The sequence below is a fragment of the Protopterus annectens genome, chromosome 6.part1, assembly GCF_019279795.1.
Source record: "Protopterus annectens isolate FY-2018-M chromosome 6.part1, PAN1.0, whole genome shotgun sequence".
Taxonomy (NCBI): Eukaryota; Metazoa; Chordata; order Ceratodontiformes; family Protopteridae; genus Protopterus; species Protopterus annectens.
The window spans coordinates 472,815,177-472,836,734 of record NC_056738.1 but is presented as its reverse complement, the minus strand read 5'-3'; the positions used below and the strand labels follow the sequence as shown (position 1 = coordinate 472,836,734).

The 21,558-nt window shown below is 36.7% G+C and overlaps 1 protein-coding gene across 12 annotated transcripts in view; it reads right to left on the bottom strand.

Annotated features, from left to right (window-relative positions):
* PCBP3 (poly(rC) binding protein 3) overlaps positions 1-21,558 on the bottom strand; it is a 964,963-nt gene that overhangs the window by 286,689 nt on the left and 656,716 nt on the right. The window lies entirely within an intron of this gene.

Below are 21,558 nucleotides of genomic sequence, written 5' to 3'. Positions count from 1 at the left end.
CAATTCTTAACCAATGCTTTTATGTCTAATTTGTTATTTTTTTTTTAAATAACAATGCTTTGTTTTAGTTTTGAAGAATGTAAAACAATGAGATAACAGCTTCTGGTTATAATATTCTGTGTAAAGACAGATTAACAAGAAAGGGCAGAGGAGTAGCAATCCACTTCAAAAATTACCTAATACTTGACCATCTAGAGACACCCATCCCTGACTTTGATAATTCTGAACTTCTATTTGCCAAACTAAAGATTAACCCCAAAAAACACATTAACATCATAGGAGGCTATATTCCACCAGGCAGAAATGTCCACACCTTAGAAAATTTACTCCATTGGGTCACCACATCCCTACCACAAGAAACAATTCTACAAGGTGACTTCAATATTGATCGGCTCAACTGCTCCTCATAAAAAAACAACAGACCACCTTAACCTCCACGGATTCACCCAACTAATCACATCCTCTACTACGACTGACAGATCTTCTTAATGACAATCAGTCTTTGAATGGATTTTGGTTAGCAATCCTTCCCTAGCATTTCAAATAGGTTGTCTTCCTGATAGCCTAAGTGACCATCATCTAACCTTTCTTCTTCGATCACACACTCCCAAATCCACGCAGACCACCTACTGCCTAATCAGAGACAAAAAACTTTAAACCAAACAATTTAATTTCTGCACTAAATAGTTGCAGATGGTATTCGCTAACACAACTATCACTAGAGGAAGCAGTAAGCACCTTCAACACTATCTTCCTAAATATACTAAACCACCATACACCACCCAGAACTATTTGAGTTAAGCCCAAGTATGCAACCTGGCTAACTAAAGAATGTAGATCACTATTAAAAGCTAGAGACAAGGCATGGGAACTACTTCACAAAAATAAAACCCAACTAGCTAGACAAAAATACCTTTAGTTACGTAACAAAGCGAAAAAAATAGTGACATCAGATAAAATCAGCTACTACCACAACATTCAAAATACACATTCAAAGCAGCCTCATAAATTTTGGGACAGTAATGAATAACATACTTCATCCAGGTAAATCAACTACCTCTAACCCAACAAGAATTGGTAATACTGACAATATAGCAACCCAGTTCAATAAATACTTTACAGAAACTATTCAAGCCCTGGCAGACACTCAGGTTAACATCAGCAGCCCCACATCTCCCCTCCCGCAACTAAGTACCTCCTCCCAAAATAAAATGCCACACTTTAGCTTACACCCAGTTTGTGTTAAATAAATAGAAAAACTACTTCAAAAATTGAAGCCCCCACACTAGCTGCAGATAATCTCCCTGCTGACTTTCTAAAAATTGCTGCTGATGCCATATCCTATCCGGCAGCTATTCTCATAAACAGGTCTATATCTGAAAATCAAGTACCCAGTATTTGGAAACCCTCCCACATACTGCCATTGCACAAAGGAGGTAATTCCACACAATTCACAAATTACCACCCTATTGCCATCCATCCATCCTATCTCCCTTGTCGAAAATACTAGAAAGAATAGTGCATATCCAATTAATGAACCACCTTCTCACCCACAAACTATTATCACACACCCAACATGGCTTTTGACCACATCACAGCACTACTACTGCACTAATGTCCTTTACTAATATTGTTAACCAACATAGGAACAACAGACAATATATACCTTCCATATTCTTAGACCTGTCCAAGACCTTTGATATGGTAGGTTACAATAAAGTCATTTGCATTCTCTCCACCCTAAACATTAGTAACTCTAGTATTACATGGTTCCAAAACTACCTAACAGGATGTCTACAAGCAGTTCAATGGCAAAATCAACTCTCCCCTCTGCTTCCAGTTCTCATAGGGGTTCCTTAAGACTCCATCCTTCGTCCTCTACTCTTCTCCATATTTACCAACCAACGCAGCACCTCCACACCTCATGCCCAACTCTACCCTAATGTGTGCAGCCCCCACACTACAAGACCGTCATACCTTAACCCAAGATTCCTTCCTATCTGTCAAAACATGTCTGACTAACAACTCCAGGCTCATTCTAAACCCCAAGAGTACTAAACTCATTCTCTAAAGCCCAACTAGATATCACTCAGCTTCCCAATCATTTGCTATCTTGCCCAAAAACAAAACCATGATCAACACAGAACATACTAAACTGCTTGGGTTTGAAACTGACAGTAACCTAAACTTTGTATACACATAGCACAAAACATCAAGAAGGTCCACAAGAAACTTGGTCTTTTATACCAAAACAAACTATTTCTAACAAAACCCACAAAAGCTGCCATAGCCCATACACCTCCTATCAACCCTCCTCTATGCCTCCACAGTACTAACGAACCTCCGCAAAACCGATTTAATCAAACTAAAAACTTGCTATAATAAAACAGCAACATTTTCAACCAGTGTCTCCTATAAGTCATATCACTGTACATCTCTTAAACAACTAAATTGGCTTGAACTTCCTCAGCTTCTATACTTTAACCAGCTTGCCCTTGCACACACAAATCTTTACCAACCTGAAAAAAACTCCTGCTCTCCAAAATATTATTCACCCATCCAAAAGCACTCATTGTCTCCGCTCTAGTAACCTTCACCTTTTAGACACCACTAAAGCCAACAACCATGCAGTGGATTCTCTCTTTTCTAAATACATTCCCAAAATATGGAATAAAGTTCCACCCCCTGTAACTGCATATAGCTCTACTTCACAGTTTAAAAGGTCCTCAAATAATACTTGAAAGACACTTGGCTATGTCCTTGTAACACTCCTGGATAGACCCCTTTTCTCTCTCTCTACTAGCTTAATACCTACTTCAGCTGCCTCTCTCTCTGTGGTTGATGCACTCCTTTTGAATGCTCATGTGAACACTTCCAACTATAGAGATTATTCATTTTACATCTCAGTTTTACAAGCACGGTAATCCATGGAAAAGACTTGTTTGAATCTCTGCATAAATCTCTAACCTTATCCACTGTGATCCTATATATGTTGATGAACATTTTACTGCTTCTTTCTCACTTGTTCATGTACTTGCTGTGCATGACATTTGCACTTGTATTTCATACATGTAAATTATTATTACAGGAGCTTTTCTCCCCGGGCCTTCTCTGAAAAAGGACTTGCGTCCAGTTGGACTTTCCCAGTAAATAAATGAAAAATAAAATAATAAAATAAAAAATAAAATTATTGCCCTTAAAATGTTTTTAATAATTTGGAGTTTTTCTTCCCAGTCCTCCACTGAAAATTGGCTTATACCCAGTCAGAAATAAATAAAACAACATCCACGTCAGCAGAACAAGCAGCAAAAATTATACCCAGTCAGACTTTCCTGGTTATCAGTTATCAATAAATAAGTCAAACTTCTGTCATGTTGTATGAAAGTTCCTGAAAGGGTAATTGATATTTTTTTATTTTATTTATTTATTTACTTAATAAATAAATAAAAATAAATAAAATAAATAATAAATAAGTCAAATTTCTGTCACGTTGTATGAAAGTTCCTGAAAGGGTAATTGATACATTTTTATTTTATTTATTTATTTACTTAATAAATAAATACAAATAAATAAAATAAATAATAAATAAGTCAAACTTCTGTCACGTTGTATGAAAGTTCCTGAAAGCGTAATTGATAAATGAATACGGAGAGTTGCCAAAAGTAAAATGGGATATGAGCAGTTTGGATTCAGATCAGGATGTAGCACAATTGAGACGATGTTTGCAGTGAGACAGGTAGCTGAGAAGAAGCTGGAGATAAAGAAAGAGACCATCTAAGTATCCACAGACTTAGCAAAAGCATAAGACAAGCTTCCAAAAAAGCTGATTTGGGTAGTCCTGGAAATGGTTCAAAGTCCCAGAAACATTGGTGACATAGTGCAGGTTATGTACAAGGATCCAATGCCACAAGTATAAACAGTACTTAGAGCCATAGAGGGGTTACCAGTGGGAGTGGGTGTGCTCAGATTCAGCTCTGAGTCTGCTGCTGTTCACACTATGATGGACATCAGCAAACAGGAAGGAGGGGGCAGATCAACAAAACTGATGTATGCAGATAATGTAGCATTAGAGGGGGGCTGTGAACAAGAACTTCAGCAATGATAAAGCAAAACTAAAGGCACATGGTATGAAACTGAATACACATAAGACAGTTGTAAGGGTAGCAAATGGGGAAAATCAGAAAAAGCTAAGAATTAAGATAGAATGGAAAATACTGGGACAGTATCTGGAAGGAGTGATTGTGGAGAAAGGAAGTCTGAATGATGAGGCCAAATCTAGAATCAGAGGGTCTGCAGCCAACTGGCCCAGAGTTCAGGGGTAGTTTATGACAGAAGAATGCCAAAGAAACTGAAAGTTAAAGAGTACAAAACAGTGGTGCAACCAGTACTACTGTATGGCAGAAAGGCCGGGGCATTGAATGCAGAGCAGCTGAGGTAGCTATAGGAGATAGAGATGAAGTGTCTGAGAAGGGTGGTAGGATGCACATTGTGGGACAGATGAGGAAATCAGGATATCAGAGCAGAAGCCCAAGTAGCTGCATTTGCAAACATGGTCAAAAAGAATAGATTATGGTGGGTTAGGCACTTACACAAGAAAGTAGAAGTGAATCTGGTGAGGAAGATATGGGATAGGCAGGAAGAAGGCAAGAGGAAACCAGGGTAACCAGCAAACAGGGGGATGGACTGTGTGATTAGATCTGTAACAGTCAGGTATGACTTTCAAAGAAGCTAGGAGTGTGGCACTGAATTGAGAGTGATGGCGACTCTTGGCACAACACCCTGACTCCATGTAGAAAATGGGAAAAAAAAAATTGATGAAGATGATGATGGTGATGATACAGATACACACATATAAATATAGAATGCTATAGTTCTAGAGCTATAGATATATAAAGTAATATATGGTTTTGTTTATAACAGCTGTATTAAACACTGGAGTCACCATTCCAGTCTGAAGTTCAACTTTATTTCACATAAAGTTCAACACAACTATAGCTTACATTTTTAGTTTCAGTGATAATTCTTTCTCTAGCCAACATCCCTGCTCTGCAGACATTACATAACTCAAACTGATACACAGAAATCATGTCATACAGTGATTCAGTAAGACTTCATGCTGGCAGTACATTCAGAGGCTGGCTAGTGAAACAGTAGTTAAAAAGACCACAAAGATACAGCCTCACTGTGTAGTGAAACAGTAGTTACAAAGACCACAAAGATAGAGCATCACTCTTTACACTACCACACAAAAGTCCTCACAGACAAAAAGACCAATCTTAAATAGCTTTGAGCCTTGTATATTGATAAATAAAGGAACATATTTTTAAAAAAGTTTATATTTTGCCTAGTCTCCTCTTCTTCTTCTTTCAGCTTTTCCCAGTTAGGGGTCGCCACAGTGGATCACCTGTCTGGTCATGATTGGCAGTGGAGTTTTATTGTGTCAAGCTGCCAGCCTGGCTCACAACCTTCCACAGAAGACACACACACGCACACGCACTCACATCTAGGGCCAATTTAAAGTGTCCAATCCACCTACAACATGTCTTTGGAATGTGGGAGGAAACCGGAGCACCCGGAGGAAACCCACACAACCACAGGGAGGACATGCAGACTCCACATAGAAGGCACCCCAGCTGAGGATCGAACCGGAGAACCTCTTGCTGTGAGGTGGCAATGCTAACTGCTGCACCACTGTGGCTGCCCATATTTTGCCTAGTCTATAAAGTTTAAAAAGCTTATCTGATAAGCTAATTCTGTGTTACTGAGGTGGTTTAGACTAACAGCTCTTTGTACTTGACAGAAGGACATCTGGTCTTATTTATGCTTATTAATATTATACCTGTGTGACACTGTAGTTTCTGGGCACAGGTGAACTAACATGGTTATGTAGGCAGTGGGAGAAAGTAGTATCACTGTGTATCAAATCTAGATTTTGTAGCACTCTATAAATCATATGCATCTTCTGCCCTTCTAGAGGCCTGAGAACTTAGAACAGGACCCATAACATTCAACAGTGGAGAGGTTCATATATGGTATTTGATTATACACATCCATCACTTTTGAGTTTGTGTATGAGTGTGTTTGTGTGTATGGGCATGACAGAGAGAATGTGATATAAATGCATGTTTTATCAATATATAATTCAGTCATCTTTAGAAGAAGCAGTCTAATCTTGATGTATGTGCACATTTTATAATCAACATTCTAATTATCAAAAGTATAACTTGAATACGCTGCAAATTTTCCTTAAAAAATATATTTAATGTGATGTACTGGTATGTTGTTTTGTTAAATATAGCTCAGTTTTTTCAGTGACCTATTTAAATAAGATCATATATTCTTTGAGTTTACGTTCTCATCAGTCCTTATGTATAGAATTCTTTGCTATAAATTTTGAAAACAGAAAAAGTTGATGAATAATAAAATTCTATTAAATATCAACCACTTATAAACCGAGGAGCATTGTAGATTACATGCTTTCCAAATGGATGAGTAGTTCAAAGAATGCACTACAAACATATCAGATGTAGCATTTGACAGAATATGGAACCTCTTTTGTTTATTAAGATGTCCCATTGGAAGTAAAATTCCTACATTCTGCATGAATATTTGTTGACAAAAGTTCTGGTTGCCAAACAAAACAGCAAAAGCAACAGTCTTACAGAATCACAGTCCTATACAAATCTGCATTTTGGAAAAATGGGTATGCATGGGAATGATAATTGTTTTCATGATGCAAATTTGACAAGCTTGTACAAAGCAAATAAATCACAGGAAGCCAGAACAGAATGCAACAGAATTTTCTTAGATCAGGGACTTGATACAGATGTCTTATTTGCCAGAGAATCTAAGCATTTTGTGTGTGTGTGTGTGTGTGTGTGTGTGTGTGTGTGTGTGTGTGTGTGTGTGTGTGTGTGTGTGTGTGCGTGTGCATGTGTGCGTGCATGTGTGTGTGTGTGTGTGTGTGTGTGTGTGTGTGTGTGTGTGTGTGTGTGTGTGTGTGTGTGTGTGTGTGTGTGTGTGTGTGTATTACAGTGGATTAATGACTTAACTACATCAAATAGCAAATACTTATTAAGAGCTTTTATCTCCATATATTTTCATCAGACAGGATCCTGCAATCATTTATTCCATTTAACGGCAGTGCATGCCTTACTTGCGACAGAGTGAAAACAGTAAGATCAGAAGCAAAGGTAGTTCATAATGTTCAGTGGCCTTTGGAAGCCTGCTACTTGCCAGTTCATGTAGAAAATTATCAACCAATACAGCCTGGGATTATGTTATGGTAAAATCAGGATGTCAATGATAAAATTTAAAAGAATGTACAAATCCCTGACTCCCATATCCTTTAATCCCAACTGGTTGATTACAACTGGTTGACTAGTCTTATACAAATTCATAAATATCATGTAGAAAACTTCCCCCCATTACACTCCATTGTAAATATATATACTTACTGAATCCATTGGTACATAACATCAGGGCAATGAAAACTACCTGGAAAAAATGACAACACTTACTTGATATGTAACACAACTTATATGACTTATGGGAACAATGGTACCCTTGATGTTCTCTTAAAACAATGAAAAACACAGTTGGGGAATTATACATCTGTTGAGTTGTAACCATAGTTTTAAAGAAGGAGAATTTTAGACTTCCTCAGCTACAGTTTGCTTCTCTAAAGTTATAACTATTGTATTCATTTTCTAAAGTACATTTTTAAATGTTTTGTACAGTAATATGTCAGATATGTAAATATCTAGTGTTGTTTTAACTGGGATAATGTCTGGATATTATGCTGAAGGTTAAGTGTGAAAATTAGCTCAAAGCACAGTGTTTCCTCTACTACAATAAACTCCATGAAGTGCATTATTGTTATTACAGTTTGGATGGATGTTACCAGTTAGTTAAAATATACACTTTAATCACTTAATCTTGTTTAGCATTCACATGTCAGGCTAACTTTCCACTTTGCAAAATAGTTCTATGTGTATTTATAGTTAAACGTCATACAGTGTTTCAAGTAAAAAATTATGTAAATTTCATGAGTATTCAAAGTCTGCGATTTAAGTACAGCTACTCATTCTGACATGAGGATTAATTTCACATTACATCAGTGCACTGCATATTCAGTTGTGAACTTGTCATAGTGCAAGCAAATTAAAAACTGATTCTCAGATCTGTAGAACACGTACTACAGCCTTTTCAGTTGTAACATAAACGTCCAATTAGAGCTTGAAATTGTTTCTGCCATATTCTTTATAGACATCGTTCCATTCATTTTATTATTTAGTGCATTTAAAATTAAATGTACAAAATCATAGCTGCATGAGTCAGAAACTAAATATATTTCATAAATTGCCAAATAGCATAATGAATACATGAGAGTGATAAATAACATAGCACTGTCATTTTATACACTGCAGCAGTGCTGTTTGCCAACACCTTTCTGTTGTTTTTTTTTTAGCTAAGGACCTACCATGATCTGTATGTACTTATACATGTTATACAGATATAGGGTAAATATGGAAGCTGACCTATCAACATCTTTTAGAAAAATGGAGTAAGCAGTGTTTAGTAGTAAGAGACACCCGGTAATATGAACCTTAGCTCTAATTTATTGACAGTGTTGAAGTGACACCCCGACTCCCCATGCAAAAAATGGGAAAGGGAGTTGTGGATGGATGGATAGATGGATGGATATCATAAACAATTTATAATAAAAGTATTAAAAACTCACAATTAAGTACATTATGTGATCAGGAACAGTAAACAATAACAAAAACTTAAAAAATTGCCTGACGAAAGTAAAAGCATAAATTCCACTAATAAAAAGGAAGCAGTGAAGGAAGAAACAGGAAAGTTAAAGTCAAAGTAAACTTTATTGTTATTCTGATTATACAATTTATGCATCACTTGAAATGGCGTTATTTCTTCACAAATTGGAGGCATTTTCACACATAGACAATCTGTATTACAACAATTGCTACAGACATGACATACATTATTGACTTAGACTCAACTAATTATACATAAAAATTGCCCAGAAGGGGCAACTGTTTGTAGTAATCATCATTGCACATTTAGGATTGCATAAGAATATGAATTAAGAGAATCCCAGTGGGATTACTGCATCAAAGTTATTGCATAAAAATATGTGATACTACTGTTGGAAATTCCAACTGCCTTTTCAGAGTTCAGAGTTCAGCATATTGTTGAGTTAGTATGAGTTTAGTAGTCTGATGGCCTGTAGGAAAAAGCTCTTGTTGTATCTCACTGTCTTGCATCTCATACTGTGGTAGCATTTATCAGAAGATAAAGAGGTGAACAGTCCATGGGAAGGGTGGGTAATGTTTCTGATAATCTTGTTGACCCTACTAAGACATTGAGACAAGTGTATTTCTTGGATGGCAGAGAGCATGGTTCCAATGATTTTCTCCTCTACCTTAACCACTTTCTGATGGGCCTTTTTGTCCAAGGTGGAACAGTTACCATACCAGGCTGAGAGACTGTTGGTTAGTATACTCTCTATAGTACCTCTGCAAAAGATAGTAAGAATTGGAGAGGGGAGTTTTGCCTTTAACATCTTTTGCAGGAAATGAAGGTGTTGCTGCACTTTCTTTACAATGGCAGTAGTATTAATGTTCCATGTTAGAACATCTGTGATATGTACCCCCAAGAATGTTGTGCTTTCTGAGGTGACTGCTATGGGACAGTAGTCATTTAGGACCAACGATATGGACTTCTGTTGGATAGGTATTACAGTTTTAGTTTTAAGTCAGCGCATTCTCTAAGCACCTATCCCAGTATGTGGGTCCATCCGTCTTCCTTGGGTTAACTCTGCACAGAGTTCTCCTAACATAAGAAGGGTTGAGATGTAGTACTACATCCCCTTGATTGGCAGAGGCTTTCATTGCAAGGGAGGGAATAGCATGAATACAATAGTACCTCAACAACAGAATAGTAGCCACTCCAACCCAGGAAGTCAACTTATATACACACAAGCATGCAGTGGAAAGACTGTGCCAGGCACTTTGACCTAAGAGTTCAATCTGGAGATACAGTACAAGAAAGTTAAATACTGCATGAATACAGATCCATTTTAAAACAGAAATAAAACAGAGACAAAAACCAGCATACAACCTACTTAAATAAAGACAGGAAGTACGCCTAAACCACTTAAGAAAAATTATATTGATGTGAGCAGCATTCCTGTTTACATATTTTCAGTTATTGGGAATTGTCACCAAAATGATTACCCCTGGGAATGGTTTTGGGGAACACGAGCATATAATCAGGCCAGTTACCTTAAACATTGTGGCATGAGTTTTACTGCTTGCGTATATATTATTTTTTGGAGTTTTTAACAAAATAACTACTCTTATGAATATATATTTTGGGGCTGAGGTACCTAGAAATCTGGATATATGCTCATGGGGCACTATTCTATTGATATATAAATTGCTTCATCTGGACTCATTCACCTGCCAGAATTCTTTTGAGCTGTTATGTAGTGTTATCACATTTTTATTAATCCAGATTATGAAGCAGTATACAGTAGTTTAACAAAATAATTCCTTATATGACTACCCTGAAAAATTCAGACCAAAATTACCCACAGTTAAAAAGTTATAACCGTACACATCTAACATTTAGTTAAAACAGATGGATGAACTATTTTACACTGAAATACACTAACATAGAAGTATTTAATTTATTTATTTTCAGTGTATTTACTGGGAAGTTGGGCTGAACTATTGAGCCTTTTCAGCCATGAACCAGGCATAGAAATATAATAATCGCTGTAAGATAAGATAAAGCAGGGTACATTTCATGTTATAAGATGAAATTGAAAAAGAAGAACACTGATAAAATGTTAGGAAAACACTGCAAAGATTTTAGGAAACCATATACATATGAATTAATATATACAGTTATTAATATATACAGTTATATAAGAAGATACTTTTTGAATTCAGTGCTCTGTTATCATGAATGTATGAATATGAAGTATGAAATGTAAAAAGATGTCTAACGTTTATAGTTACTTCATCTTGTTTAACTCTGCTGCCTTTTCAGTTATGTTAGTATTATTGTTCTTACTCAGCTTTATTGTAGTCCTACTGTATGTTTAATTATGTTTTCATTGTGATGCTGTTTTGTTTTCTGTACTTGTTTCCTGTATCAGTTGTAATTAATTTAATAATTATATATCTCGAGCTTTTCTCCCCATGCCTCCATTTAAAAGGGGCATCATACCCAGTGGGACGTTCCCAGTAAACAAAAGCAATAATAATCAATAAATAAGTCGATGAGCACTTTGTAAATGAACTAAGGCATGAAAGGCTGTTTGTTTTATAAATTACTACAAACCCAGGAATTGTAAGGTGCTCACCCTTTGTGCTTATTCCTCACAAAACCACTGGACATGCACACACCCTCATGCCTAATTGTATACATATTCCTATCCGTTTTCATTTTAAAACATACCTTCTTGTCTTGCATCTGGACCAGATTTTTATTTTACTTCACTGTAACAAACCATTACCAGGAGTTACAGCAGCTTTTTGGAGCAGTTACTGTGCATATGACTACAGCATATGTTTTTATGTCTTTGAATCATGTAGGTACCTATATAGTCTTCTCTGGCCCTCATACATATATTTCACACTCATCTACTTGCATTGTTCTTCTTGCTAGCAAGTGATGTAGTGAGAGGAGAAAAAAATAAAAGTGGTAAAATAATCACTATCCATAATCGCTATCACTATCTGTAATCTTGGTATACCTTCAAGTCTGCTGTAGATTAATATTGCAAATAAAGGCATGTTGTCAAATATGAGAGAGACATATTCAAGCAAGAATTCATATATTAGGCTTTTCTTGTGGTCAGAAGGGAGCTCTACAAATGATGCACTGAGCTTTGGGTCAGCCTACATGAATTTACTTGATTGGTACAGTGAATAAAATATAAAGCTTATGCATACATTCATAGGTAGGTAGGTTTATATGTAAGTACTAAAGTAACTACCCTTGTGGCCACTTTAAGCTACTCAATTTCCCCCAAAGTAGAATCAAAATCTGTACCTTGTGTCTATGAGGTAAATACCTACTTGAAATATGTTGCAGTCATTGGTAATAAATAATTTTTTTACATGTCACTTATGTGTCACAAGGATAAGCAGCATTCTGAAAGTAATTAAAAGTTTATTTCAAATTACCTGCAACGGATATCCATGTGCTGTGGACTTTGAAGTACTGGAGAGTGATCCAAAAATATTTAGTATATACCGAATATGCATGGACCGGATCGTAACAAAAAAACAATGCATCTGATCATTATCTCCGCGTGTCCATTGTAGAAACCCTTATGATCATGGGATATCCATTTATTCTTATATAAGACATAATATTTAGTAATAAAATGTACAAATTATCAATCTATAAATGTATTAGTTAGTCAAGATTAAGAAGAATTTACTTTAATATAGTTACCATACTGAAGAGTATTCATAAGTGAAAAAGAAAAAGGGAGGCAGAGGGTGTGATAGCGGGGGGGGGGGGCAAGAATTAGCAGCAAAACACTAAATGGCACATAATAATGAAGATGCTAATTTGTCATGACAGCTTATTTATATACAGTCGGCACTGTTCAGAATAAAAGGCCACTAACTGATTTATGTATTAATTAGGGCTTGGCAAACAATGTATAGTTTTTCACTAAATCTTATTAAAAAAGTACAAGAAATGTCACTTCTATGGAGCTTTCATCGGCTACAAAAAAAATGTAAAGTTACATTGTCTGGTAGACTTCATTATGCACAAGTTTGTTTCCAAGAGTAATTTAGAAATACTTAGTCTCTTTCTCATAATCTCAAAATTCATAGAACTATAAATGAACCAGTAATAATTTTATTTCTGTCCCACAGTGCCTTCCTCTTGGTCTCAAGTTAGATCTTTATAGGACACCTCCCTCTTCTGAATGATAGCCTCCTACATAATAACCTGCCACCTTTCTCTTCATATTTAACAAGCCATTATAACCGGTGTTTTCCTTTCTCATACAGAATAGATACTTCCTATTATTACTCTAAATTCCTCATTGAATTCAATCCGTTATAAGCAGCATTGGTTACTTCATTCGCGTATTCCTCAAAAGCAAGCACTGTTATACATCACTCAAAAGAAAAAAATAAGCTGGTTACTAGCTAAAGCTCAAATCTACCTTGTTGCTTTCTACAGTTATCTTTAAATTGTTCTTTGAATAATACTGTCCCTTCTTGAAGAATACATAGTAAAAACCTTCCCATATAGCCTTTACACACAAGAAAGAAATGCCCTGACATTTCAAAGCTCTCTATTCATCCTTGACATTGTTGAAAAGACTTTTAATAAGATCATGATGGCTATTTGGGACAAGTTACATGAGAACCATAAAAAAGAAAAGAAAAAAATTAAATGAAATACATTTTAGCAAAAGCTTATGAAATACATAAAAAGAGGTTTACCACAGCACATGTTTCATGAACAAAGGAGAGATGATCTCCCTTCAACATAAAGCTATCTGCCTGTACCTTTCTACAGTAAATATAATGGGTACACTTTCAAATAAATCCTTAACATTCAACTGTAATGAAACTGCACATATTTTCATGTAGTTCAGTGTTTTTTTATTCTTTTAATTTTTTTCACTAAGCAGTTCTACTAACCTTGCAATTTTTTTAAGTGTCTTCAAGTGTATGTTCTCAGATTCAGCTGTATGTTAATTTAAAAGATGTTCTTCTTTTTTTTCAGAACTCTGTGCCACACTGTATATTAAATTCTGCAATGGTTGTGTTGCTTTGACATCTTCTGAACTTGTCTGTATTGCTGACCTGCCACTGTACCCTGTACCTAGGTTGTGATAGAAAAAGTTCTAAAGACCAACACATCTACCTAGTTAACAAATAAATTAAGTAGTATGGTGTTCGGATTGTTGTTGGTTGCATAACTACAGCCTCATCTTAAATTTTTAGTAAACTACCATCCGATAATTATTCAAGGAAAAGAACACCATAGTAATACCTGTGTCTATGGTACATGTTCTGCAGATCTTGGAAAGGCAATAACCCAGTAGGCATAATATAAGCGCTGCAAAGTTAATACTTCATACAAAAATATGCTGGCTAGGAAACACTGTCCTACTGAAAATATTACAGACTACATAAAATAAAGTAAGTTTAATAAGATTATTGTGCTGTATTAACTAAGACAGAGCAAATGGTGAGTTTTTCCATGATGATTTAGTACAGAAAAAAGACATGTTATGGTAGTTTTCAGAATGCACAATCTACAGCATGCACATTTCTAATCATTCTTCCATCTATTTTGGATTTCTAGTAAAGCAATAATTGTAATAGTACAGAAATCCTTATTAGCACTATAGATTATTTTCCTAGGTGTATCCTAATGTTGACAGTATGGAACTGAAATCACTAATCCTTGGAAAGCTTTTTCCTAATATTCGAGAGAACATTCTTTTTCTATTATATACTGTTCATAGAAGGTTTTCATGTAAATGTTTTCATCTGATTTGCAAACTAGGTCATGTGTCAGCTAAGTGCTGCTGGCTTTGAGATCCATCAGCGTTATTAAATTAGGCATGCTTCATGCTCCAATAGACAATACAGCTTCAGTGGTCTTTTTTAATCTTTCTGTACTGAACTGCCTGTATTCCAGCCATTCATCAGCAAATGAAACATTCCCTCAATGCAAACACACATGCATTGCAAGTACAAAACAGTAGCCAGAGACAATAAAACCCACATACACCTACTTTCTACTTTCATTAGATGTGTTACATGGCATAGTTTTAAGTTCAGATTTATTTTTCTTTGGGATGTTTTGAAACTTTGTATAACTTCCTAAGATATAGATAAAAATCTACCATAAATATCAAGACAACACTAGTGTTAATCACAGCTCTTAAAGTCCATATTGAACAAAGTATTCTAATTCTGTCCACTTCTACAGTAAATGCTTGAAATAATTTGTCCTTTCTATGGCATTTATTAATAACTGCATATATTTATCAGTCTGAGTATAACACTGCTGCTGATCACATTTTATGTGTCATTCAATACTGTGTACGTGCCTCATAAGGGTGTCATCACTCATACTTTTAATGCCCATGACACTGAAACTCACTCGGTGAGCCTTGATGACCAAATGGGCAACGCATCAGAAGTTATATAAGTTATCCCGAAATCAGGTGACCTTTGAAGCAGTTATATTAATTTGCGGGTTTAGGAAGTACTGCCCCCTGTATGGCAGTAACAGGCATTTCATTTACATAAAAAGAATTGACAGATTGCCTGTTCAGTCTTTCAGACTCAGTAACTGCAGACAAAATAGTGTCATATATCTGTTCTCGAGGAATGCCTTTTGGCAGACTAGAAAGCAATGACCAGCAGTGCAAATACAGGACTTGTAATGCTGAGTGCTACATGATAAATAGCTAATAAAAGAAAAGTTGTCCTATCACATATACCCCTAAGAATCACTGTGCTGAAATATCACATTAATGCAGGTATAATTTAGCACTTTATGACTAATTCATAAACGTACCCTATTATACTTGTAACCTAAGTAATTCTCTGCTGCCATACATTGTCCACCAAATATAACCTAGCTCTGTGGTCTGCAGCTGTGGCAGCAGCTCTGCAGAAGTGAGTGGTCACAAGCAAAGAAACACGTGGAAATGGTGCTGTGCCCTGGTTTGTACCATCTGCACCAATAACTGACATGCATCTTCAAGAAGGAAAACATAATTTGTGTATCTTGGGCCTTACTGACAAGGTGACCACTGTATTTCTGGTAATTGGTCCAGTGCTTTGTGGCCCCCTTTTTTAAGAATCAGGGACATGGCCTGTAAAGAATGGAGGAATGCTAATTTCCATTCTACTGTGGCCTGTTTTATTCACACACAGGCAAATCATTGGTGTAACCCTGCCAGGGTACATTGCATAATAGAAGGCTATCAGTGCTGAGGCTAATATGAATCACACATCAGTGACAGCCTCCCATCTCATGTTTACTAAGTCTGGTGGACTTTTTTTTTAAAAGGTCACAAAAGCAATGGATGAAGACAAAATGGTGCACACTGCAGATCTTGACCTGGCCAAAGCTTCTGACACAATTCGCCACTCAGTCATAGTACAGAAACTAAACTGGGAATAAACCCCTATGTCACCTACTAGATTGCCAACTGGCTCAAAGACAGGCTGCAGGAAATCAAAATAGGGAAGTTACCTCCAGAAAGATATCAGTCACCAGTGGAGACCCCCAGGGTTCTATGCTGGGACCTGGCACCTATTTTTATTAAGTAAATGCTAATACTAAAGAGTTTTGGCTAATTATATTCACAGATGACTGCAAGCTAAAAGCAGTCAATAAATCCCCACAAGTTAGCCATCCTGCTAGAAAGATTGTCCCAAATAAATAACTGATGACAAACTCTTAAAGTGAAACTAAATGCCAAAAAATGCATTACTGTATCCTTTAGGAAGTCATCTACCTCAGGGAACTACTACATTGATAATATGCCTCTAAAAGTTGACCTAGTTATTCAGATTTGGGACCTTATGTAGATAGTGACCTAACTTTTGACCAACGTGTGTTCATCGTTGTGGGAAAGTCCTTCTGTATTGCACAGTTTATAAACAAAGAGATTGAGTCTAGCTCTAGGAATGCCATTGCCTGTCTTTACTCAGCCATCATTAGATCAGTCATTGAATATAATGGCTTCCTTTGATATGTATCTATCTAGACACATGCAACAACTAATACCCAAGAGATACCTTATTAAAAGGATACAAGGCCTAAGCAACATGTCCTACGTGGAATGACTCAAAGTCCTGTCTTTATACTCAATATCCTGCAGACTGCTAAGAGGTGGCCTGTGTCTGGTATACAAGGCAACATCTGAACCAATGCTGATGCATTTACTGAACATCAGCAAGTCAAATGGCATCAGAAATACTTATCTAAATAATTATCCTTGGTATGATCCCGGTTATTGTCATTAGGAGTAATTTATATTTCTCGACCACAGGATGGATAAGGCCAATCTCTAACCAAATAAGGTTTATTCGATCACAAAAAATAATTTGTCAAGGCTTAAAATAGCCCATAATAGCAGCTAGCCTAGTACTTAACTATGAACCTATAAACTGATTGAAGTTTCAACTGAGTGAAGCAAAGCAGTTGAAGCTCCAGTGCAGTGTAACATACAATATTTGGAGGGGGGGGGCATTGCAGATTCATTTCCATGCCCTATCTGGGGGAGCGTTGCCTCCAAATTCCATCTTACTGATCTGTGCTCACGTTCTGATTGTACAACTGTGGAGGAAAAGCCAAAAAATGAATTTCTGCACACAGATAGAATCCACAGTGGCACTGATTTCATATGAGAAAAATAATTGGGGAATTCAAAATTGAGGAATACAAATCAATGTGGCAGTGAGTGGAGGTATTCATTAATGTAGTCTGCAGTTGTCTATGGTTAGTACATAATAAAATTACATACAACAGCCACACATAAGTCATAAAAGTTCATTTATACTGTACATGCATACCCAAAGTGTTCCAAGCATGCAGGAATATCCAAAAGAATATCCATAAATTGTTCAACAGTTCACAAATGAGTGAATCACAGAGTACATTACAACATAGTCTAGCATGAACATATGAACTTATGAACTAACGACCGCCATGGTTCAAGTAGACTGCAGCTCAGCATCATCAATAGCCTGGCACCACATCCCAGATAGATTCATACTAGGCTTACGACCACCAGGGTTCAAGTAAGGCTGTAATGCAGCACCATCAATAACCTGGCATCACATCTCAGATATGTTTGTACTAGGCTAATGACCACAAAGGTTTAAGTAAGGCTGTAATGCAACACCATCAATAGCCTGGCACCACATCCCAGATAGATTCATGCTAAGCTTACGAACATCAGGGTTCAAGTAAGGCTATAATGCAACCTCATCAATAACCTGGCATCACATCCCAGATAGGTTTGTACTAGGCTAGCAACTACAAGGATTCAGGTAAGGCTGTAGTGCAACAACATCAATAGCCTCATACCACATTTCAGAAATGGTGACTTGCTGCTTGGCTTCTGAGCTATAGCATTATTATTAAATGAAATTATCCTACACATGAAATGGGATGTATTAAAGGGAGTAGAGCTTGTATCCAGTTGTTGTGCACAGTGCATACAAACATCCTGTCACAACTACACTTGTCCCACCTGTAACACAATTGTGATGAAGGTTAGATATTGTTGGGTGGGAATTCGTCACCAGATTACTTTATTATAATAATATATAACATAAGTCTACTCCACCGGCATGGCCTGGGAGACATAAATCATCTGTGTGATTAAATGATACAAATGTAATACCAATATCCACCTTGCATTTTTCTAGATAAACTACTTGCTGTACAGTCATCCACTTATAAGGATCATGATAAATGGATGTTACAGAAATGTGCATGTCAAAGGTCAGTGATGATCAGTTGAACAACAGAGAATGAACTATAGTGTCTTGTCACCTATTAGTAAAGAGACGCACAGTATTTATTTCAAAGACTAAAGGAACACGTACAAACAAGATACGCAGTTAGCTGTCTGATTAGTAAGGAGTATTATGAAGAGAATGCACTACACGCCAATGTGGGAATAAACTGAACTGCTGTGTGTACTCTGTGTATGAGCTGGTGTTCTTTTTATTTTGGAGGCATCATCTGTGCATGATCCTACATTACAGTCATTCCATTCTCTTCTGTGAATTGCCCTAATGTCTGGATCTTTTACAAGCTACTGTCCTCACTATGGTTGCATGCCACTGCATAAATTCGTTATGAATACTTCTGCCCATCATTTATTAAATACACATTTATGACTTTTAAGTACATACAGTTCTTTCTTTCTTTCTTTTTCTTTCTTTCTTCTCTTTCTTTCTTTCCGATCTTTAAAACGTTTTGAATGCATTGCAGAAATGCACTGCAGACTAAGATACAAAGGTTAAAGATACATTACATTTTCTTACCAGACTATTCCTATATCAGAACTAAACAAAAGAGACAGAAATTTGTGAACATAAGCCTTACATAGTAAAATATTACACTCTACACTGGTTGCCTTTATCACTTAGGTATCTGTACAAGTGTTCATTACCAAGGTTAGTTCATTTACTACAGTTAATAACCAAAAATTCCTGCTTGTCAGTAGTTTATTAAAAATATCAGACACTGCAGATCAGTAATGTTCACATAAAATGAGAAGAACCCTTTCCTGGTGTAACATTTACAAACATGAAAAAAACATGCATTAAAGCTGAAGAAGCTAATTGAATTTTATCATCTTGTATAATGGCAAAATTCCATACTTTACTTGAAGTATGCTCACAGTTGCAGAAACCATAAGCACAGCTAACACAATGGAAACAATCTGCCTCTGGGCATGAGCATTGCTAAAAACCGAGAGAATATTGTCACTTTAATTTTAGTAACATGTAGAAATAGCAGACTTCTTATACTGCACCTTAAATTAGGTACCCCCCCCCACCACTATCTCTCACTGCAGTTTGCCTTCGTGAACTCTGAACTCTAGTTTTAACAGAAGGGATGTTACTACAGTCCAATGCAGCAATGAAATGTGACATTTTGGTGGTTCACTGTCATGTTTCAATAAAGGAACCAAAGAAGGATGCATTTGCTCAACAGGACTTGTGTTTTATACACAGTCTGAGAAAATACCTGTCACTTACAATTAATTCTAAGCTTTACTATTACTAAAACAGAATCTTCTTTAAAGGTGATCAGTGTATTAGTTCGGAAAATAATAATAATAATATGTCCACAAAATTCCTTGTCCTACTCATTGAAATCTGTCGTTTTATAGTATTCTGATGCACAGTCTTAGTACAGAGGGTGGAGCAATGCAGATCAAAGGTACAGCAACAGAGGATGGAGCAATGCAGATGAAGGATACAGCAATCAGGCCATTTCCTCCTACAGAAATGATAAAGTAGAGAGAAACATGAAACATGGAAGAGGATGCATACCTCTCAACTGTCCAGATTTTAACAGAATGTCCAGATTTATGCCTTAGATTTTTGGGCTATTTCTTATAGAAGCTGTGGTTTTCAGGCAAATCACTGGGGTAACCAGAGGACTGAAATTACTAAATAATGATATTCATTTGAGTTTCAGACTTTGTATCCTTCAGAAAAATGCATGCTAAGACAAATCTTGTTATTCTATCAACAATATGAGTGATATTTAAAATCTCTGCCCCCCCCCCACCACCACCACATTACATTAGGCTTTGTCCAGATTTCTTGTGCTAAGAGGTTGAGAGGATGACATGATGGTGAGGAGAAGACTGGATATTTTATGTATCCAGGAGACAAGGACGAGGAACAACACAGCTAAGTTACTTGGCATGGGATCCAGAGACTAATACTCTCAGGTGGAGGACAGAATAATAACTTTGTGGAAATTGCTGTGACAGAGTCCTCTGAAGATGACGAGGCATGCCATCAGAACTGGTGACAGGTTCATGGCAATCGGACTTCTGTCTGACAAATGGCTTAATGGTGATGAACACGCTGTTTCCCAAAACAGACAGCCTGCAAGAGAGGTCAGCACACTACTCAGGTAGGCTTTTTCCTAGTAAGGAAATGGCATTGGGGTAAAATCAGAAATTGCAACATCATCCCCAATGAGACAGTTGACTCCCCAGTATAAACCACTGGTAACTACAATTAGCTGCAAGTGTTGGTCAGAAAAGGCTGTAAGTGCAACTTAGACTAGGTGAATGACCCGGAAATTCTCTGAAATTAAAACAGACGAGTTGAAGGAAATATTCATGGCTCTCACATCTTAGGAAGAAGAGTAAACAGGTGGAGTTTAAGAAGAAGAAGCATGTCAGTACCTCAACACATTTGAAGGCTATAGAACAAATATGTATCTGAACCATGTATGGATGTAAAGTACATAAAAAATTAGGATGGAGGATTATAAAGATCCAGGAAGTTACCAAAAGAAAGAAAGGACTGCAGAAAGAAAAGACAGACCAGGCAAAGAAGGAATACTGGTTCTCTAACAAAGAGGCAAACAGAGCAGTTGCAGTGACTTACAACAAGGTGTCACAGAAACTCTACCTCTAGAAAGTGACTCAACAAATGGCACAAAGAACTTCTATCAAGCCGCAGGGCAACAACAGAAAGATAAACAAAATGATCATCAAACCATTAAACCCCATTTCAAAGTGATGCCAGCAAAAACTCTGTTCACCAGCACAGAGAGTATCAAAGGCAGATGGAAGGACTATTTCAAGAAGCTTCTAAATGAATAAACCTCAAAGATGCCCCAGACACAGTAAGCAGTGAAACAGGAAGAATGCACCATTAAAGAAGTGTGAAGAGAACTACAGAAAATGACAACAAGGAAGGCAGAAAGCAAAGATAAAAATCACAGATGTGATCAAGATGTTTGATG